Source organism: Pristiophorus japonicus, unplaced genomic scaffold (genome assembly GCF_044704955.1).
Source record: "Pristiophorus japonicus isolate sPriJap1 unplaced genomic scaffold, sPriJap1.hap1 HAP1_SCAFFOLD_214, whole genome shotgun sequence".
Lineage (NCBI taxonomy): Eukaryota > Metazoa > Chordata > Chondrichthyes > Pristiophoridae > Pristiophorus > Pristiophorus japonicus.
Window position 1 is genome coordinate 1,152,460 of NW_027251843.1, and position 23,430 is coordinate 1,175,889.

Sequence of the window (23,430 nt, forward strand, 5' to 3'; positions counted from 1 at the left end):
GGCTCAGATAGCTGTACCGTTACACGCTGGTGATTTGTTAACATCAAAGGATATAATCACACTCAACTTCAATCAAAGTAAACTTTAACAGTCACCAAGGTGATGCCCATGATTAATTTATGACCTGCACACCCAGCAGTGTGTCAGCTGTGGAAATAACACCAACGTTCTTTCAGGCAAAGCGATCATTGATGAGCTCCTGGCGTAAGGCGCTTGCAGCTATCATGCCACCATGGGCCCTTTCATGTGATCTACAGAAGGGTGGGGGCGTGGCTTCAGCGTCAGCCTGATTGTCTGACCCGATGTCGGCGTCCGCCTCCTCGTCCTCCTCTTCCTCTCTCTGGTGAGGTGGACTGTCAAGCTCATCAGACAATTCTTGTCCCCTCCTGATAGCCAAGTTGTGCAGCATGGAGCACATCACCACGAATTGAGCTACCTGCTCAGGGTGGTATTGGAGCTCACCACCTGAGTGGTCCAGGCATTGCTTCTCGGCCTTTTGTCTAAGATCATGCGTAACTGACCTGACAGGGGAGTAACCATGACCACAACGTGGTTCTCCCTGGATCAGGAAGGTGGTTCTCCTATGCTTTTTGGAAATAGGAGGTGGGTGGGGTGGCTTGACCCATCCACCTCCATGGCACGAACCTGGTATTGCAGTACTTCCAGGAACGGTGCAGTGGCTCTAGGCCTTTTGGCTAAGAGCATTGGCGCAGAGTGATCCTTGATGTGTGCAAGGTGACATCTGGCGTTTGTGATTTGACAAAGAATTGGAAAGATTGGCAACGAATAAATTTTAAAAAATAAATTAAAAAATCTATAGCGCTGCTTCAGCACGCCAATGGTTTTCTCCACAATATTGCGAGTTGCTCTGTGGCTCTCGTTGTATCACCTCTTGGCCTCAGTGTGGGTGTCACACAGGGGATCATCAGCCAGGTGGCAAGGCCATATCCTTTGGCCCCAAGTTTCCAGCATTGACCTTGTGGCTCAATGTTAAACAAGTCAGATACAATGCTCTCACGCAGGATGTGTGCAGCATGGATGCTGCCCGGAAATTGAGCATTCACTGCCAGTATAATTTGCTGGTGGTCGACAACCAGCTGGACATTCAGGGAGTGGAATCCCTTGCGGCATCCTGAAAAGGTGCCCACATCGCGATGTGCGTACAGTCTATTGCTCCCTGCATCTTGGAGAAGTTTGCAATTCTGGAGAAACCTCGAACCCTCTCACTCTGTGCCTCCCTGGTCATAGGGAAGCTGATCAAGTCTCTCCTGCGTGCGTACAGGGCTTCAGTGACCTGTCTAATGCAGCGATGTGTGGCATGCTGAGAAAGTCTGCAAATGTCGCCAGCTGTGGCCTGAAAAGAACCCGAAGCATAGAACGATAGTGGCGTGGTGACTTCGACCTCGACGGACAGTGCAGTTCTGATGGTGCTGGTAGGCTGTAGGCCTGCCCTTATCAGCTGGCATACCTCAGTGATAACCTCTTTGTGGAAGCGCAGTCTCCGAAGGCAGGTGGTGTCGGGCAAGTCGAGGTAAGAATGCTTCTCCTTGTACTTGCGGGGGGTGTAACGTCTGGTGCTCCTCATCTGTCTGTTATTTCGTACATTGGGCACATAATGCAATGTCGCGTTCCTTCAGCGATGTTGAGTCTGCTGCATATATTTGGTCACCAAGAGAGGGTGAGAAAGGACAGGCCCCATTGCAGTAGCTCTCTGTCTGTCACCGATTGCACACAAGCAAAGAATGTCCCGACGAGCACACCTCTTCAATTCCAATCGGTCACAGTGTGGTCAAGATGTTTTCAGAGATGTTCACATCAACTCCAACGACCTGCAGAGTACATCTGAACTCCGCCGAGGTGAAAGGACGCGACATGTGATCTACATCACGGCGTCCATAACGCTGTGATTCGTTCTGGTTAGTTCCACTTTTTGTGGGCGGTTTTTTGAGCGAGCGATATTGTGGGCGATATGTGTACGAGGTGGTGAAATTGACGGTGGGTGATCTCCATGGCCGTTACTTTGGGTAAATATGCTCTTCATGACAAAAAACAGTCGCCGGGTGTTAATGTTGAATCTCGGCATTAATTCCATGAGGAAAGTAACGCTGGGTGATAATATGGGCGTTGAATTTGCCCATTCTGCTGATTCCACCCCAAAAAAGTAGGTGGGCGATAATATTTATTCTCTGCGTTAAGCCCATTGGGAAAGTAACACTCGGCGACAAGTCTCCTAAAAAAGCCCGTCAGTTTCCATTTTGTACCAAAATGGGTGATATCTGGGCATTATATGTCATTTCAGTGGTAAAATGGGTGTTAAGTGGGCATTAAACAGGCAATAAAAGAGGAGGTTCTAGCCCCAAGTCTGTAAAAGGACCTGACAACAAAGGAACCACAACAGTTGCACATTTTTTAGGATGAGGTGTTAAGATGAGAAATCAACTTGAGCCTTGCAGACTCAGTGTGCAAATGGGAAAACAGACGAGTTCATTATTGTAATCAATCAACCAAGGGGACCACAAAACAATGTATTGATGCAAACACTTTATCAGAAAGCGCAGTGGCGGGAGATCAGTCATAACCTGGATATAAATATGTGAGCTAGAAGCAGCTCAGCAGGAGATGGAACAAGGACAGGAATAGACGGAAGAAGAAGCACACAGAAGAAGTAGAAGGACACATGTACAGATGGACACAGGTCGAAAGCACGAACAGACGAATGGACGGAGGAACATGTTGTACGGAACGTACACAGAAGTAACAGCACTGCAGAGAACGGCCAGAAGAAGAACCAACCGGTCACGGAACCAATGACCACGAACCTACAATAGCTACAGCCAGGAAGGGCAATTGTATGATTTCAGTTGATTTCTCTCAGAAGTCTAGTCCTGTAGTTTTGAACGGTTTTTGTGCACAATAAAACTGACACTGGGTGAAGCCTAAATGTTGTGCCACATGTTGTCCTTTCCCACTACAAGTTCCCAGGTCTAAGAATCAGAGTAGAGTGAAAAATAAACTACCTACAGAAATTGGTGACCGCGGCAGGACCTCGGCTTTGGGAATAGTATCATGGACACATACCAGGGCAAAAACCCCGAGGGAGGCTTGGTTATGTCTAAGGTCAGCTAAGGTGGTCGAAAAGGATCTTCTCAAGGGCGGCTAGGGTGACCAGGAGAGTAACAGGGTCTGATAGGCTTGAGTCGTCTCCGTCGATTAGGGTAGCCACTGAGAAAAGAAGTCTCAGGTAGTTGTTCAGTGGTCTGAGGGAGACTATTGTACTCTCAAGGGCAGCTAGGGCAGCCAGCAAAGGAAGGAACAGTCTTGGGTAGGCTGGAGTAATCCCGGGTTGACGAGTGTAGCCACCGAGAAAGCCGCAGGTAGTCTGCGAAGGGGTCTCAGGGAGACCAAGGGAATCTCAAGGGGGACCAGGATTAGCCGAAGAGCTCCGGCTGACTAGGGCAGCCACCGGGTGAAGTAATCGCAGGTAGTCTGCGCAGGGGTGTCAGGGACGCCAGGGATAATCTCACGGGCGGCCAGGGCAGCCTGAGGAGAGAAACAGTCTCGGATAGGCTGGAATAATCTCGGTTGACTGGGGTAGTCACAGAGAAAAGCCAATATTGTCACGGGGTCGTCTCAGGAAGGCCAAAGGTGATCTCAAGGGCGACTAGGGGACCAGGAGAGAAAGTCTCTGACAGGCCGGAGTAGTCGCGGGTTGACTAGGGTAGCCACAGAGAGAAGCCAGAGTAACAGGAACCGCAGGTCACTGCGAGGTGGTCTCAGGGGACACCAAGGTAGTCAGGGAGAATTTCTCAGCCAGAGGCACTGGAAATGGACTCACCGCAGCAAAACGCGGTAGAGCCCGCGGCTAACAGTCGTCATAGGAAGTCCATGGAGGCTAAGGTAGCTGGATATATAGGCAACAAATTGAACATTTCAGGGCCATGGGCACGGGAAATGCTGCACTCTGGGGATCCGCAGGAAAAAACAGCAGAGTGGATAGTCAGTAGTAACCACAAAGGGTCAAAAAAGAAGGTGGTTTGGCTCATGTGCCTGCAGAAGCAGACACAACTGTTCAGAGAAAGGATAGGAAAGCTGGAGAAGGAGAATAAAGGGTTAAAGGGCGAGGTAGGCAGTTTGGAGAAGGAAAGGCAGGACCAGGGTAGGAAGGAAGAAACGGCACGGAATCACCTTGAGTATTTACAATGCCAGGTGACTGAGTGCAAAAAGCAGCAGCAGACCCACATTGAACAAAGTGAAAGGCATTTAGAAAGAGCCAAAGAGGCAGAGGACCAGGTCAGGAGAGTCGATAGCCTATCAGGTAGCTCAGAAACAGGGTTACGCGAGAGCAGATCACGGACCTTGTAAGGAAAAGATCCACCAATTAACGGCAGAGTTAGACAGGACCAAAGGGATGGTTTGTCTCAGGGCACACGGAACAGGCGAGGAAGATTGGGATCCAGAGGGGAAAGAGTCAGATGATGGGCCCGAGTATAGCGAGCATCGGCCGGCTCCCGAGGCACCGGGACCCCTGAAACCGATGTGTCCTTTGAGACAGCAGAAATTCGGCCCACCCCCACCAAATGGTGGTCCGGCACCATTACAGAGCGACTATATGATCCCATACACACCGCTTCAGCTGCAAGAGATGCTGACGGGTGTGGTACAGTTAAAGCAAGGAGGAGATGCCTCTGTTCATTTTACTAATATAGAGCAGATAGCGGGTATCAATAACTGCAGCGAGGAGGAGAAAGTGAAGCTAACACTGCTCTCGCTGGAGGGGAAGCTTTATCAGAGCTTGTCGACAGCCACCAAGTTAGGTGCAGGAACCCCACAGGGCTTAAAGGAGCAAATGATGGCAGTGCTCGGGTACAGTCAGGGTAGTCCGTTCTGGCAGGTAGAACAGACTAGGCAGCAAGTAAACGAATCACCCGATACGTTTGCAGACAGACTGTGGGTGATTTATTTAAGGGCCGCTGGAGGAAATCTGGTACGGGCAGATTTAATAGAGGAACCCAGGAACCATTGGCTGAGAACCGTAATGGTAACAGTTTGCCACAGCTCAGAGCAAAGGTTGAAGCATGGTTTGACCCAGACCATCTCCAGAATACAGAGGCAGGGGTGCTGAGAAGATTAACTCTAGCTTTAAGTCCAGGCAAGGGGAGGAGGAGAAACTAAACGGGAAGGTACACGAAGTAAAAGGAGAGGTTAGGCCATAGAAAGAATGGAGACAAGAGGGAGGTAATGCGGGTCGATCTAAAGGTGAGTGTTTTAACTGTGGGAAGTTGGGACACTGGAGCAAGGATTGTAGGCTCTCTAAAGGAGGGAAGCCAGGGTACGAGGTGCTGAGGCAGGAAAAGGCCAGAAGAAGGTAGCCGACGACCCAGTGCAGGTTTTAGTGGCCGCATTACAGCAGGTTATGGGCACGGGTGGAGGAAAGCTGTACGCAGCAGTGGGAGAAAAGGGACCCAATGTGTCGGCACCCCCTCTGTGACGGTGTGCCCAGCCAGAATACCTGTGTCTGCTCATATATGATGGGTGGGGCAGGTCATGTGTGGATGTGAAGGTGGAAACAGTTAGGGGAAGGGATCTAGTAGATACAGGAGCCTCTAGCACGGTTGTCCACTCACCGAATCCGACCACTTCCCCGTGGTTGAGCGGAGTACCATTTACACTGGTGGGTTTTACGGGTAATGAGCAGGCTGGGGCAGTGTGGAAACCCTTAACCATAGAGTTAGGACCGAACATAATGAAATGGGAGGGCATTTTAATGAAGTGGGAACAGCCCGGTTCGGGAGTTCTCGGGACCGACTACATGTTGGCACACCACACCACAGTGGATATGGAAAACAATTGTCTATGGGGGGCAGTTGATGCAGATAAGATGGGAGAGATCGTAGTGATTCCCAGGAACAGTACAGACAAAGGCAGCATCTGCACGATGAAGCCGAAAGAGAGTTATGACTGAGAACGATTAGTCGATAACATTCCGGCCCGGTATCAAGGTATGTACGGTAGAATATGGATGCGTTTGCAATGCACAAGCACGATTGCGGGATAGTATCTAGGGTAGAGGTGAAGATAGATGGGGATTCGATGACACGACCCCAGAAACAGTATAATTTTCCCCGGGAAGCAGAAAGGGATTTGGAAACTGCTATAAATTCCCTGGTGGATCAAGGTGTGTTGAGGACCACAGCTACACATGTAAACTCACCCCTATGGCCAGTAAAGAAGCCCGATAACTCATGGAGGGCCACGGTAGATGACCGAATCCTGAATAAAAATATTCCAGCCTGTGCGCCCATGGTAGCAGTGGTAGCGGGAGTATCCCTGCGGCCACAACAACTTTCACAGTGCTGGACATTTCAAACGGGTTTTTGTCCATTCCCCTGAGACGGGAGGACCAGTATAAATCTACCTTTACCTTTAAAGGTCAGCAGTATACGTGGACATGTCTTCCACAAGGGTTTCACAACAGTCCCTCGAACTTTCACCAAAGTATGGCCGAGACATTAAACGGTTTTAGTCAGCCAGATCGGTTGGTACAATACGTGGACGACCTGTTGTTATTCTCCGAAAGTGCGGAGGACCGCAGGCCATTATTCAGTGAGTTACTGCATTTGTTGAAAGAAGCAGGTTTTAAAGTAAATCCCCAGAAAGCTCAAATAGGCAAAGAGTAGGTGCAGTTTCTAGGTTTGACCATTAGGGCAGGAGAAAGGGCCATAGATAGAGCTAAGAGAAAGACAGTCCAGGAACTACCTGTTCCCAAGGACGTGTCTGGAGTAAGGTCTTTCCTGGCAATAACGGGTTACTGCAGGGAATTCATAGAGGGATATATAACTATGGCAGCTCCTTTGTTGAGGCTTCTTAGGAAAGGAGTAGAGTGGGAATGGAGTGAGACTTGTCAGGAAACTTTCATTTGGTTAAAAGAGGTGTTACAGACAGCACCAGCGTCGGGAGCAGTAAATGGGGACCAGGACTTCAGTCTGGAGGTAGCAATGACTGGGGACAGTTTGAGTGCAGTGTTACTCCAGGAGCGACACAGCAAGCTGAGACCGGTGGCCTCCGTCTCCCGAGTTCTCACCGAAGTAGAAAAGAGCTTTTCGAATTGCGAACGACATCTGTTAGCAACATTTTGGGCAGTGAAGCATTTTCGGTCGCTCACAGGGTTAGCTACAGTCACTTTACTGACCTGTCACACCACAACACAAATGTTACTGGACGGTAGAATGAAAGATGGGACAGTGAGCAGCAACAGGATTGCCCGCTGGACATTGTTGCTTACTCAGTTAGACCTGAAGGTCGAGAGGCCAGGAGAACCAAAGCTCGCCCCGAGCCTGGTTTATCCGGGGGCAGCTCATGTGTGTTCAGTGGAAGGAGTGTGGGATGTAGATGTGGGATTCTGAGCTGGAGATCACCCGGCAGGCAGGGACATCTATGTAGATGGGTCCAGTTCAGTAATAAACAGAGAGAGAAAGACAGGCTGTGGGATTTACGATCCTGAGGCAGTGATAGAGAAAGCCATAAAATCCCCAACACTTTGAGTATGCAGCAGGCCGACCTAGCAGCAGCAGCGTATGTAGTCACACACCCGAACGAATTCCCAACTCCCTGTACAATATGTTCAGACTCCATGTTCATTTCTAACTCCTGTACAGAGTATTTAGCCATATTGGCGAGGCGAGGGTTTAAGTCCTCAGATGGAAAATGGTTGGTGATGGTTCCATTGTTAAAAGTTATTTTGGACGTCAAGGGTACGGAGCAGAAGGGTGACTACATCCAAAAGGTCAAAGCACACTCTAAGACAGAGCCCAAGTGGGAAGGGAATGAGAAAGCAGACACACTGGCTAAAACAGGGGCAGGAGAAGGGACACCTTGGGACCCATGTCACTGTGGACAGATCACGGCTGTAACAGGCAGAGAGGGGCCCAAAGAAGTCCCATTGCCGCCTGATTTAAAACAGGCTCAGCTACGGGATGCAGACCTTAGAGCAGCGATTAGGGACAAAATAGATGGGAAGTCTGTAGCGGGACCTTTGGGAGCTGCAGACATAGCAGTAAAGCAAGGAATGTTGTTCAAGGGAGATAGTTGGATCGTGCCAGGGCAGTGCAGGGAAGAATTCTTGCAGCTGGTGCATGTGGGTCCAGGAGCTGGCCATCCAGGGCCAGAAACAATGTGGAATAAAGTAGAAGCCGTGGGATGGTGGCCCGGGCTTAGAAGTGATGTCAGGGATTATTGCCAGAATTGTCTGGTATGTGCCACAAACAATCCACACCCCCACCGAGGAAGGCTCCGTTGGGACACACGAGGAGGGTAGAGGGGCCATGGCAGTCTATACAGATAGATTCCATTGGGCCACTGCCCACCTCAGGCAGAGGCAATAAATATTGCTTGGTGTTAATACATCTCTTTACAAAATGGGTTGAAGCTTTTCCATGTCGGGGCCACCGCGATAGTCACAGCAAAGATTCTGGTGCGAGAAGTATTTTCTCAATGGGGACTGCCCCTGATAGTGGAATCAGATCAAGGGAGTCATTTCACCGGAGCAGTAATGCAGGCCACCCTAAAGCTGTTAGGGATACAGGGGAAATGGCATGTGACGTATAACCCCCAATCGTCAGGTCCAGTAGAGGACAAACCGGACCTTAAAAGAGAGGCTTAGGAAGAGAATAGGAGATACCCCGAAGAAATGGGGTGAGACCCTACCCCGAATACTGATGAGCCACCGAGCCAGTCTCTCTAAGAGTACGGGACACTCCCCACATGTGATGATGACAGGAGACTAATGATGACCCCGACTCATATCCTAGCACCAGTCCTGACTGAAACACAGGTTAAAGAGATCACACGGGACAGGTTTGTCAGATCTGTATGGTAATCTGAAGGGGCTGCATTGGGAAACAGCTAACAATATGGGTAGGCAGCACCAGCAGAATAAACTGCTGCTGGAACTCTGGGTTACACAGGAATGGAGGGCAGGGGATCAGGTAATGGTCAGGAATTATGCCAGAATAGGGGCATTGTACAAAGGACCATATAGCATTGCAGACAAGGCAAGCCCTATGGTGTACGCGATCCAGCTGCCAAAACATATAAAATGGTTCCATATAAACCAGTGTAAGCTGTACAACCCCGGAGAGAAAAGTAAAAAGCGGGCCAAGGCCCCAGGAACAATAATGAGTTTGATCAGTGTAAGCCTCCCACCAATACTGTGGGATGATGAGGATGGAGAAGTAAGGGACGGAGCAGTAAGGTGGAGTGGTCAGGTACTGTGACCTAGGGTGCCCTGGACACCTCCTCCATCTCCACCCCCGAGCCTCTGTAAGTCCAAGCATCGGGATAAAAGGAGAGGGAAGCAGTGATTGTAAAAAGGAGTTATGGACATTTGTGAATAACTGAAGGAGGACCTGTGAGGGGAAGGCCCCCCAGAGCAAAGGTATTTCTTTCATTTTTGTCTTTATAGGAGCGAATCGAGCCAAGGGTACGAGAGGAGGTGGACGTTGTGGATAGGCCTGTGGATTCCTGGCACAGGAGGTTGAATTATTAGGAAGAAGGATCGCAGCAGATGGCATCAGACCGACCGACGCCAAGACGAAGGCCATCAAGAACACACTGTGACCACAGAACTGCCGTTGTTTCTGGGACTCCTGAACTGCTTCGGTAATTTCCTACCTGGGTTAAGCACCCTACTAGAACCCTTGCATGCGCTATTGCGCAGGGGAGACGACTGGGTATGGGGGAATTCACAAGAGGCTGCTTTTAAGAAAGCCAGAAATTTACTGTGTTCTAACCAACTGCTTATCCTGTATAACCCATGTAAACGACTAGTGTTAGCTTGCGATGCGTCATCATACAAGTTCGGGTGTGTGTTACAACAGGCTAATGAATTGGGGATTTTGCAACCGGTTGCATATGCATCTAGGAGTTTGTCCAAGGCCGAAGGGGCCTACAGCATGATAGAAAAAGAGGCTCTGGCGTGTGTTTACATTGTAAAAAAAATGCACCAGTACTTGGTTGGCCTGACTTTCGAACTTGAAACAGATCACAAGCCGCTCATTTCGCTATTCTCAGAGAGCAAACGATAAATACCAATGCCTCTGCCCGCATGCCAAGATGGGCGCTCATGCTGTTGGCATGCAACTATGTAATTCGCCACAGACCGGGCACAGAGAACTGCACAGATGCTCTCAGTCGGCTACCATTGCCCACCACTGGGGTGGAAATGGCACAGCCAGCGGACTTGCTTCTGGTCATGGAGGCATTTGAGAATGAGAAATCCCCTGTTACGGCCCGCCAGATCAGGACATAAGAACATAAGAACATAAGAACATAAGAATTAGGAACAGGAGTAGGTCATCTAGCCCCTCGAGCCTGCTCCGCCATTCAACAAGATCATGACTGATCTGGCCGTGGACTCAGCTCCACTTACCCGCCCGCTCCCCATAACCCTTAATTCCCTTGTTGGTTAAAAATCTATCTATCTGTGACTTGAATACATTCAATAAGCTAGCCTCAACTGCTTCCTTGGGCAGAGAATTCCACAGATTCACAACCCTCTGGGAGAAGAAATTCCTTCTCAACTCGGTTTTAAATTGGCCCGTATTTTGATGCTGTGCCCCCTAGTTCTCGTCTCCCCGACCAGTGGAAACAACCTCTCTGCCTCTATCTTGTCTATCCCTTTCATTATTTTAAATGTTTCGACAATATCACCCCTCATCCTTCTGAACTCCAACGAGTAAAGACCCAGTCTACTCAATCTATCATCATAAGGTAACCCCATCATCTCCGGAATCAGCCTAGTGAATCGTCTCTGTACACCCTCCAAAGCTAGTATATCCTTCCTTAAGTAAGGTGACCAAAACTGCATGCAGTACTCCAGGTGCGGCCTCACCAATACCCTATACAGTTGCAGCAGGACCTCCCTGCTTTTGTACTCCATCCCTCTCGCAATGAAGGCCAACATTCCATTCGCCTTCCTGATTACCTGCTGCACCTGAAAACTAACTTTTTGGGATTCATGCACAAGGACCCCCAGGTCCCACTGCATCTCAGCATGTTGTCATTTCTCCCCATTCAAATAATATTCCCTTTTACTGTTTTTTTTCCCAAGGTGGATGACCTCACACTTTCCGACATTGTATTCCATCTGCCAAACCTTAGCCAAACCTTAGTCAGGACCTGGACCAGCCAGGATCCTTTACTGGCCCTGGTAAAAAAAACTGTGTCCTCCATGGGAACTGGTCCAGTGTCCCAGTGGAGATGCAGGAAGCGATTAAGCCATTCCATAGATGCAAAGATGAGCTGTCCCTGCAGGCGGACTGTCTCTTGTGGGGCAATCCTGTGGTATTGCCCAAGAAAAGCAGAGACACATTTATTGGGGAACTACACAGCACCCACTCAGGCATCATAATGATGAAAGCCATAGCCAGATCTCACGTGTGGTGGCCAGGCATCGACTCAGATTTAGAGTCATGTGTACACCAGTGCTTGCTCTCCATTGAGCAATGCACCCAGAGAGGCACCACTAAGTTTATGGTTCTGGCCATCCAAACTGTGGTCGAGGATCCATGTAGACTATGCAGGCCCATTCCTAGGCAAAATGTTTTTGGTTGTCGTGGATATATGTCCTTACACACGACTATATATTCACATGAGGCACATTCTGCAGACAAGGTCACTCTGTGACCTGAACCTTTATTCACAGGACCAAGAAGTGATGACCCTGCGTGAGACCTCCCTTTATATACCTGGAAGACCAGGTGAGGAATGTCTCCCACAAGTTCACCCCCTGTGGTCAAGGTATGCATTTCTTAGGTGTATATAGTATGCAGTGTTATTACATAAAGGTTACAGTTACATGAAGGTTACATACATGACATCACCTCTCTCCAACATCTTATGGGGTTAAAGATTAAGTCTTTCAGGCGGTCGACGTTCTCTCGTGGAGCGCCGAAGTTGGGGCTCTGGTTGTTGAGCCTTGGTATGCGTGTCTGTCACCTGTGGTGACTCGGGCTTGTCCGGGCTGGCCACAGGAACTGTGCATGCTGCTGAATGTTCTTGTTGCTCGTTCACTGGCAGTGGTGTGGGCAACATCTCATGATCTTCCACAGGTTCCTCAGTGTCCATGCTGAACCTTTTTTTTTACTTGGTCCACATGCTTGCGGCATATCTGTCCATTTTTAAGTCTGACCACTATGACCCTATTCCCCTCTTTGCCAATTACAGTACCCTCAATCTACGTGATGAAGAACAAATACAGGGTCATCGATTTCTATACATCTCCCCTTTGAGTTACGGTCATGGCACTCATTTTGGGACTGGCGCTTGCCCACAACAATGTCTGACAGGACTGGATGAATGAAGGACAGCCGAGTTTTAAGTGTACGTTTCATGAGTAGTTCCATGGGCGGGACTCCCGTGAGCGAATGCCAGCAGGAGTCACGATAGGTGGCATTGAAGGGAGGGTCCTTGAATCTGGAGCATGCCTTGTTTTATGATTTGGACCGCACGTTCTGCCTGGCCATTGGAAGCCGGCTTGAACGGCGCCGTCCTGATATGTTTGATGTCATTACCCGACATGAACTCCCGGAATTCATAGCGAGTGAAACACGGGCCATTGTCGCTAACCAGAATGTCCGGCAAGCCGTGGATCACTCAGACCACATGCAGGCTCTCCACAGTGGTGGATGTCGTACACAAATTCAATATGATGCACTCGATCCATTGAGGAACAACAATGAGGAACATTTTTTCCATGAATGAGCCCGCGTAGTCTAGGTTAATACGTGACCATGGCCTGGTGGGCAAGGGCCACGGGCTGAGTGCGGCCTCGCTGGGGGCATTGCCCAGCTGGGTATACGTCGTGCACCTGTGAACACAGTGTTCCAGGTCCGAGTCAATTCCCGGCCACCAGAGATGTGACCGGGCAATGGCTGTGCAGTTCTCTGACGAATGCTTCCCTGCCCCTCTGGGGCATGACTACCCGGCTGCCCCATAGTAGGTAGTCAGCTTGGATGGAGAGCTCATCCATCTGTCTGTGAAACGGTCTGACCTCCTCGGGGCATGCTCCATGTGCGGGCGCCAAATCCCCAGGCAGGACACATTTCTTAATCAAGGATAGGAGGGGATCTCTGTTGGTCCAGATTTTGATCTGGCGGGTTGTGATGGGGGAGCCTGCGCTGTCAAAGGCATCGACAGCCATGACCATCTCAACATTTTGCTCTGCTGCCCCCTCTGTGGTGGCCAGTGGAAGCCTGCTGAGCGCGTCAGCGCAATTTTCGGTGTCTGGCCGGTGCCGTATGGTGTTGTCATATTCAGCCAGCGTGAGAGTCCATCGCTGTATGCGAGCTGACACATTGGCATTGACAGCTTTGTTGTCTGACAACAGGGATGTTAATGGCTTGTGGTCCATTTCTAACTTCTGCCAAAAAGGTACTGTGCATCTTTTTCACCCCGTAGACACATGCGAGTGCTTCCTTTTCAACCATCCCATATCCCCGTTCTGCTTGGGAGAGTGACCTGGAGGCATAAGCCACAGCTTGGAGTTGGCCCTCATCATTACTCTGCTGCAACACGCACCCAACCCCATAGGATGGTGCATCACATGTCAAATCCAATTTCTTACAGGGTTTGAACAGGGTCAACAGCTTATTTGAACAAAGCAGGTTCCGCGCCCGATTGAAAGCCCATTCCTGACAGACCCCCAAAACCAATCGCAACCCTTACACAGGAGCATGAGTAGCAGCTCCAACAATGTGCTTAAGTTCGTCAGAAAGTTCCCGAAATAGTTCAAGAGTCCCAGAAGTGCATGTAACTCCGATGTGTTGCCGGGCCTGGGCGCACGACGAATCGCCTCCGCTTTGGTTTCGGTAGGCCGGATCCGGTCTGCGACAACCATCCTGCCCAAAAACTCGACCTCTGGGACCAAAAACACACACTTGGACTTCTTTAGTCACAGGCCTCCTTGGTCCAGTTGGCGTAGCACCTCCTCCAGGTTGTGGAGGTGTTCCTCGGTGTCTCAACTCGTGATAAGGATGTCGTCATGAAATACGATTGTTCCAGGGATGGATTTGAGCAGGCTTTCCATGTTTCTTTGAAAGATAGCGGCTGCTGATCGAATGCCAAATGGACACCTATTGTAGACAAACAGCCCCTTGTGCGTGGTGATGGTTGTCAGTAGCTTGGATTGTTTGGCCAGTTCCAAGGCATGTAGACTGAAGTGACGTCCAACTTGGTGAACAGCTTGCTGCCTGCCAGCGTGGCAAAAAGTTCCTCCGCTTTCGGAAGCGGGTATTGGTCTTGTAGAACCACTCGGTTGATAGTGGCCTTATAGTCACCACAGATCCTGACCGAGCCATCCTTTTTTAGGACAGGGACGTTGGGGCTTGCCCAGTCGCTGAATTCAACGGGCGTAATTAAGCACTCTCTTAGCAACCTGTACAACTCACTCTCAATTTTCTACCGCATCACAGACGGCACAGCTCTGGCTTTGTGGTGCACTGGTCTGGCGTCCGGGGTGATGCGTATCACGACTTTGGTACCCTTGAACGTCCCAACACCGGGTTGAAATAGTGACTCAAATTTCTGTCGGACCTGTGAGCGTGAACTTTGCTCCACGGATGAAATGGTGTGCACATCCCCCCATTTCCAGTTCATCTCGGCTAGCCAGCTCCTCCCCAAAAGCGCGGGACCATTTTCTGGGACAATCCAGAGTGGCAGCCGGTTCTCTGATCCATTATGTGTGACCAGCAACATTGCATTGCCTCGCACTGGGATGATCTCTTTGGTGTACATCCGTAATTGCGTGTCAATGCATTCTAGTTTGGGTCTGCTAGCTCGGAGTGGCCATAACTTCTCGAATTGTTGGACACTCCTAAGTGGCTGGCTGGCCCCTGTGTCCAGCTCCATGCGTACCGGGATGCTGGTTAATAGGACTTTCATCATCATGGCTGGCGTTTTGGTATATGAGCTGTGGATGTTTGCTACATGAACCCGCTGAACTTCAGCGTCCATTGCTTTGTCCCAAGCATCAACCTGCCTTGCAGACCCCTCTTCTGGTTCATCTGCCTTGTAAATTAGCCTCGCTGCAGGCTTCCTGCACATTCTGGCTAAATGTCCACTGAAGTTACAATTTCTACAGATAAATTGTTGAAACCTACAGGTTTTTGCAGCATGTTTGCCCCCGCACCTCCAGTGAGTAGTGGGGTACCGCAAGGTTCTGTGCTGGGGCCCCAGCTGTTTACATTGTACATTAATGATTTAGACGAGGGGAATAAATGTAGTACCTCCAAATTTGCAGATGACACTAAGTTGGGTGGCAGTGTGAGCTGCGAGGAGGATGCTATGAGGCTGCAGAGCGACTTGGATAGGTTAGGTGAGTGGGCAAATGCATGGCAGATGAAGTATAATATTGATAAATGTGAGGTTATCCACTTTGGTGGTAAAAACAGAGAGACAGACTATTATCTGAAAGGTGACCGATTAGGAAAAGGGGAGGTGCAATGAGACCTGGGTGTCATGGTACATCAGTCATTGAAGGTTGGCATGCAGGTACAGCAGGCGGTTAAGAAAGCAAATGGCATGTTGGCCTTCATAGCGAGGGGATTTGAGTACAGGGGCAGGGAGGTGTTGTTACAGTTGTACAGGGCCTTGGTGAGGCCACACCTGGAGTATTGTGTCCAGTTTTGGTCTCCGAACCTGAGGAAGGACATTCTTGCTACTGAGGGAGTGCAGCGAAGGTTCACCAGACTGATTCCCGGGATGGTGGGACTCACCTATCAAGAAAGACTGGATCAACTGGGCTTGTATTCACTGGAGTTCGGAAGAATGAGAGGGGACCTCATAGGAACGTTTAAAATTCTGATGGGTTTAGACAGGTTAGATGCAGGAAGAATGTTCCCAATGTTGGGGAAGTCCAGAACCAGGGGTCACAGTCTAAGGATAAGGGGTAAGCCATTTAGGTCGAGATGAGGAGAAACTTCTTCACCCAGAGAGTGGTGAACCTGTGGAATTCTCTACCCCAGAATGTTGTTGAGGCCAATTCACTAAATATATACAAAAAGGAGTTAGATGAAGTCCTTACTATTAGGGGGATCAAGGGGTATGGCAAGAAAGCAGGAATGGAGTACTGAAGTTGCATGTTCAGCCATGAACTCATTGAATGGCGGTGCAGGCTCGAAGGGACGAATGGCCTACTCTTGCACCTATTTTCTATGTTTCTATGTTTCTATGAGCTGAGATTGTTGTGAACAAAAGGGCTGTTGCCAGGCATTCCTCTCTGATTATCTCTTTGATTACTCTTGAGCACTCTGTTAGTGGGTGTCAATGGCCCCATCCCTCGACACATTGTCCACCGTGATGGCGTAAATGTCCATTCAACCTGCCATTGTCTCTGTTGAGGACCCACTCTCGAGTCTGTTGCTGCCTGAGTGGTGTCGAATTGCCCTTGCCTGCCTGCGGGGTTCTGAGTCGCGTTTACAATGTTAACTCCCTGATCCATTGCCACGTTGGAAACAGAGTTGCACGCGTATATTGTCTTGGTTTCCTCTTCCCCTGCCATGAAGGTCTGAGCCATGAACGCCACCACTTCCAAGGTCAAGTCCTTGGTCTCAATTAGCTTTCTGAAAATCCCGACATGACCAATGCCCTCAATAAAGAAATCCCTTAACATCTCCCTCCTGCAGGCGTCTGTGAACTTACAGAGGCTGGCCGAGCACCGAAAGTCTGCATCGAAGTCCAGTATGCTCTGTCCTTCCCAACGTCGGTGTGTATAGAATCGGTGTCGGGCCATGTGTATACTGCTCGCCGGTTTGAGGTGCTCACTGATCAGTTTGCTGAGCTCTTCAAAGGTTTTGTCCGCCGGCTTCTCGGGTGCGAGCATGTCTTTCATCAGCGCGTACGTCTTAGGTCCACAGCTGGTCAGTAGATGCGCACTTCGCTTGTCAGCCGCTGCATCTCCCAGCAGACCTTTGTGACAAAGCTCTGCTGGAGCCTCTCAATTAAATCGTCCCAGTCGTTACCAACACAGTACCGTTTCTCTGTGCTACCGGTGGCCATTCTCGTGAGTCGTTGATTCCTGTTTCTCTTCGCCAAATGTAATGTCCTTACACACAAATATAAATTCACATGAGGCACATTCTGCAGACAAGGTCACTCTGTGACCTGAACCTTTATTCACAGGACCAAGAAGTGATGACCCTGCATGGGACCTCCCTTTATAAACCTGGAGGACCAGATGAGGAGTGTCTCCCACAAGTTCACCCCCTGTGGTCAAGGTGTGCATTTCTTAGGTATATATAGTATGCAGTGTTATTACATGAAGGTTACAGTTACATGAAGGTTACATATATGACAGTGGATGCTTACAACAAAATGGATTGATTGTGCAGTAATGTTTGGAAGCACGTCCACGGCCACCATTGAAAGTCTAAGAGCTATGTTTGCCACGCAAGGCCTGCCCAATGTCCTAGTCAGCGACAATGGGCCATGCTTCACGAGTGCTGTATTCAAAGAATTCATGACCCGCAACAGGATCAAACATGTCACATCTCTGCCGTTGAAGCCTGCATCCAATGGCCAGGCAGAACGGGCAGTTCAGACCATCAAGCAAAGCTTGAAACGCGTGTCGGAAGGCTCCCTGCCGAACCGGTTGTTCCGAGTACTGCTCAGCTACTGCACCAGACCCCACTCACTGACAGGGATTCCCCCAGCCGAGCTGCTCATGAAAAGGGCGCTTAAAACAAGGCTCTCTCTGGTCCACCCTGATCTACATGATCACATGGAGGACAAGCGGCATCAACAGAGTGTGTATCATGACCTCGCAAACTTGTCACGCGATATTGAGATCAATGATCCTGCGTTTATGCTCAATTTTGGACATGGTCCAAAATGGCTTGCTGGCATGACCACAGCCAAAGAGGGGAGTAGGGTGTTTGAGGTCAAAGTGACCAATGGACAAATGCACAGAAAATACTTGGACCAAATTAAACTGCGGTTCACCAACAGCTACGGACAACCTCAAGAGGACGCTACCAACTTTGACCTTCCAACACGCACACAAGTGGCAACTGACATCACAGTTGACCAGGAAACAGAACTCGTCATCACCAGCAGCCCGGCAAGGCCGGCTGCCCAACAGTCCAATGAAGAACTGACCAACCCAATCATATCAACATTTGTACCAAGACGATCGACAAGGGAGCGCAGAGCCCCAGATCATCTCACCTTGTAAATAAGTGTATTGTTGACTTCACGGGGGAGGGATGTCATGTATTTAACCCCTTGTAACCTTGTAACCTGCATCAGACCTGTCCACCAGAGTGCCGACCTGTTGGAGTTCCAAGGGATCCCAGCATCCCTTGGGAGTACAGTCTATAAGCAGGCCACCCACGAAGTACCTGCATTCTGGAACTACAATAAAGGAGCTAAGGTCACACTTGCTAATGACACACAGTACTCGGTCTGAACATTTATTATGAGCATCACAGTTATAAAATAAAGATTGACAGCGAGCCACGTAAGGAGACATTGAAAATTGCAGCTCAGTCAAATTGTGAGGGAAATTGGCAGTGCTGTCTTCATACCAAAAGGGGACGATGTTGGTTCTGAAAAGACCACATTTTTAGACAATTTCTGTATCACTCAGTTGATTGGTTTGTAAAACCCATTTGTACCAAACCTCCAGTCAGGTTTGCAGAATCATTTCCAGTTCCCCATGTGTCATTTGATGGTGGATCTCAGCGTGTATCTCCTCGTCCGCTCATGAGGCGGTGTCTCAGATCGATTGGCGGGGCAGCAACCACTCTGCACTGCAGCAAGCATCAGCAGGCCATTCCACTGTGGGAGGCCTCACCGCGGAGCTCGGTGCACGGGGTATATCCACAGAGAGACGCTCTGTTGCCAGGTACAGCAGCAACAACCGGCATTGCTATAGAAACTGGAACATTAGAACAACATCCCAAGGCAGCTGAAAGAGGCGTAATCTGGTCAAAGTGGTGCTGAGCCAAAGAGGGAGGAGCTGGGAGGGTTGTACAAAATGCTCAGTCACAGATTGGGTTTGAAGGGAGGTCTTAAAAGAGGAGAGGGGTGGAGTGGCAGAGAGGTTTAGGGAGCAGGGAGTTAGGGCCCAGGCAGCTGAAGGAGGCCCCCAATGGAGGGGGAAGGGAAGGGGGGGATGGATAAGAAGCCTGAGCCAGATACAGCGGCCCCTGAACACAACAACAACTTGCATTTATATAGCGAGTGTTGTGACAATGACAGACAGTGAGAATATTACCCTGATAATATAACCCTGATAATAAAAAATTCTGGAATTTTTTGAGGATGCAACTCGTAGAGTGGACAAGGGAGAACCAGTGGATGTGGTGTATTTGGACTTTCAAAAGGTTTTTTGACAGGGACCCGCACAAGAGATTGGTGTGCAAAATTAAAGCACATGGTATTGGGGATAATGTACTGACGTGGATAGAGAACTGATTGGAAGCAGTGTGTCGGAATAAACGGGTCCTTTTCAGAATGGCAGTCAGTGACTAGTAGAGTGCCGCAGGGCTCAGTGCTGGGACTCCAGCTCTTTGCAATATACATTAATGATTTGGATGAAGGAATTGAGTGTAATATCTCCAAGTTTGCAGAAGACACTAAACTGGGTGGCGGTGTGAGCTGTGAGGGGGATGCTAAGAGGCTGCAGGGTGACTTGGACAGGTTAGGTGAGTGAGCAAATGCATGTCAGATGCAGTATAATGTGGATAAATGAGAGATTATTCATTTTGGAGGCAAAAAATGAAGGCAGAATATTATCTGAATGGCGGCAGATTAGGAAAAGGGGAGGTGCCATGAGACGTAGGTGTCACGGTTCATCAGTCTTTGAAGGTCGGCATGCAGGTACAGCAGGTGGTGAAGAAGGCAAATGGTTTGTTGGCCTTCATAGCTAGGGGATTTGAGTATAGGAGCAGGGAGGTCTTACTGCAGTTGTACAAGGCCTTAGTGAGGCCTCACCTGGAATATTGTGTTCAGGTTTGGTCTCCTAATCTGAGGAAGGATGTTCTTGCTATTGAGGGAGTGCAGCGAAGGTTCACCAGACTAATTCCAGGGATGGCTGGACTGTTATATGAGGATAGACTGGATCAACTGGGCCTTTATTCACTGGAGTTTAGAAGGATAGAAACATAGAAACATAGAAAATAGGTGCAAGAGTAGGCCATTCGGCCCTTCGAGCCTGCACCGCCATTCAATGAGTTCATGACTGAACATGCAACTTCAGTGCCCCAACCCTGCTTTCTCGCCATACCCCTTGATCCCCCTAGTAGTAAGGACTACATTTAACTCCTTTTTGAATATATTTAGTGAATTGGCCTCAACAACTTTCTGTGGTATGGAATTCCACAGTTTCACCACTCTCTGTGTGAAGAAGTTTCTCCTCATCTCGGTCCTAAATGGCTTACCCCTTATCCTCAGACTGTGACCACTGGTTCTGGACTTCCTCAAAATTGGGAACATTCTTCCTGCATCTAACCTGTCTAAACCCGTCAGAATTTTGAATGCTTCTATGAGATCCCCTCTCATTCTTCTGAACCCCAGTGAATACAAGCCCAGTTGATCCAGTCTTTCTTGATATGTCAGTCCCGCCATCCCGGGAATCAGTCTGGTGAACCTTCGCTGCAGTCCCTCAATAGCAAGAAGGTCCTTCCTCAAGTTAGGAGACCAAAACTGTACACAATACTCCAGGTGTGACTTCACCAAGGCCCTGCACAACTGTAGTAACACCTCCCTGCCCCTGTACTCAAATCCCCTCGCTATGAAGGCCAACATGCCATTTGCTTTCTGAATTGCCTGCTGTACCTGCATGCCAACCTTCAATGACTGATGTACCATAAAACCCAGGTCTCGTTGCACCGTCCCTTTCATTAATCTGTCACCATTCAGATAATAGTCTGTCTCTCTGTTTTTACCACCAAAGTGGATAACCTCACATTTATCCACATTATACTTCATCTGCCATGCATTTGCCCACTCACCTAACCTATCCAAGTCACTCTGCAGCCTCATAGCATTCTCCTCGCAGCTCACACTGCCACCCAACTTCGTGTCAACCACAAATTTGGAGATACTACATTTAATCCCCTCGTCTAAATCATTAATGTACAATGTAAACAGCTGGGGCCCAAGCACAGAACCTTGTTGTACCTGCCATTCTGAAAAGTACCCATTTCTCCTACTCTTTGCTTCCTGTCTGCCGACCAATTCTCAATCCATGACAGCACTCGACCCCCAATCACATGTGCTTTAACTTTGCACATTAATCTCTTGTGTGGGACCTTGTCAAAAGCCTTCTGAAAGTCCAAATACACCACATCAACTGGTTCCCCCTTGTCCACTCTACTGGAAACATCCTCAAAAAATTCCAGAAGATTTGTCAAGCATGATTTCCCTGTGACAAATCCTGCTGACTTGGACCTATCATGTTACCTCTTTCCAAATGTGCTGCTATGACATCCTTAATAATTGATTCCATCATTTTATCCACTACCGATGTCAGGCTGACCGGTCTATAATTCCCTGTTTTCATTCTCCCTCCTTTTTTAAAAAGTAGGGTTACATTGGCTACCCTCCACTCCATAGGAACTGATCCAGATTCTATGGAATGTTGGAAATTGACTGTCAATGCATCCGCTATTTCCAAGGCCACCTCCTTAAGTACTCTGGGATGCGGACCATCAGGTCCTGGGGATTTATCGGCCTTCAATCCCATCAATTTCCCCAACAGAATTTCCCGCCTAATAAGGATTTCTCTCAGTTCCTCCTTCTTACTAGACCCTCTGACCCCTTTTATATCCGGAAGGTTGTTTGTGTCCACCTTAGTGAATAACGAACCAAAGTACTTGTTCAATTGGTCTGCCATTTCTTTGTTCCCAGTTATGACTTCCCCTGATTCTGACTGCAGGGGACCTATGTTTGTCTTTACTAACCTTTTTCTCTTTACATATCTATAGAAGCTTTTGCAGTCCATTTTAATGATCCCTGTAAGCTTCCTCTCGTACTCTATTTTCACTGCCCTAATCAAACCCTTTGTCCTCCTCTGCTGAGTTCTAAATTTCTCCCAGTCCCCGGGTTCACTGCTGTTTCTGGCCAATTTGTATGTCACTTCCTTGGCTTTAATAATATCCCTGCTTTCTCTTGATAGCCACGGTTGAGCCACCTTCCCTTTTTTATTTTTACGCCAGACAGGGATGTATAATTGTTGTAGTTCAACTATGCGGTCTCTAAATGTCTGACAGTGCCCATCCACTGTCAACTCCTTAAGTATCATTCGCCAATCTATCCTAGCCAATTCACGCCTCATACCTTCAAAGTTACCCTTCTTTAAGTTCTGGACCATGGTCTCTGAATTAACTGTTTCATTCTCCATCCTAATGTAGAATTCCATCATATTATGGTCACTCTTCCCCAAGAGGCCTCGCACAACAAGATTGCTAATTAATCCTCTCTCATTACACAACACCCAGTCTAAGATGGCCTCCCCCCTAGTTGGTTCCTCGACTTATTGGTCTAGAAAACCATCCATTATGCGCTCCAGGAAATCCTCCTCCACCGTATTGCTTCCAGTTTGGTTAGCCCAATCTATATGCATATTGAAGTCACCCATGATAACTGCTGCACCTTTATTGCATGCAGCCCTATTTTCCAGTTTGATCCCCTCCCCAACAGAAGGGATCTCATAGAAACGTATAAGATTCTGCTGGGACGGGATATGTTTGATGCAGGAAGAATGTTCCCGATGTTGGGGAAGTCCAGAACCAGGGGACATAGTCTTAGGATAAGGGGTAGGCCATTTAGGCCTGAGATGAGAAGAAACTTCTTCACTCAGAGAGTTGTCAATCTGTGGAATTCCCTACCGCAGAGAGTTGTTGATGCCAGTTCATTGGATATATTCAAGAGGGAGTTAGATATGGCCCTTACGGCTAAGGTGTCAAGGGGTGTGGCGAGAAAGCAGGAAAGGGGCACTGAGTGAATGATCAGCCATGATCATATTGAATGGCGGTGCAGGCTCGAAGGGCCGAATGGCCTACTCCTGCACCTATTTTCTATGTTTCTATGTAACACAGTATTTACAGCACTTGACACTGTGGGGAAAACTTGTAATTTTAAATCCATGAGCTGGACATAAGCGAGAGCAGGACCTGATTGTGGCCGGTGCGGAGATCACCACTTACAGAAGGTAGTTACTGCAGGGAATTCAGGGCCACAGTGATCTCCTGGACTAGTTTCAATTGCCTGCGTGCGGGGGGCAGGGGCGGGGTGTCGGAGAGGAGTTGCCCAGATTTATTTCCCCCCCATGGGTTTTTTACCTGGTTTATCTCCTCTCCCAGGAGATCAGGTAGTTTTGGGTGGGGTGGAGAGTCTATACTGTGATACACAAGGTATCACAATTGTGTGGCA

General features: G+C 48.9%; 1 pseudogene; it reads left to right on the forward strand.

Moving 5' to 3' along the window:
• The first annotated feature begins 480 nt into the window (after positions 1–480).
• On the forward strand, positions 481–682 carry LOC139245195 (U2 spliceosomal RNA; annotated as a pseudogene).
• The last annotated feature ends 22,748 nt before the right edge of the window (positions 683–23,430 follow it).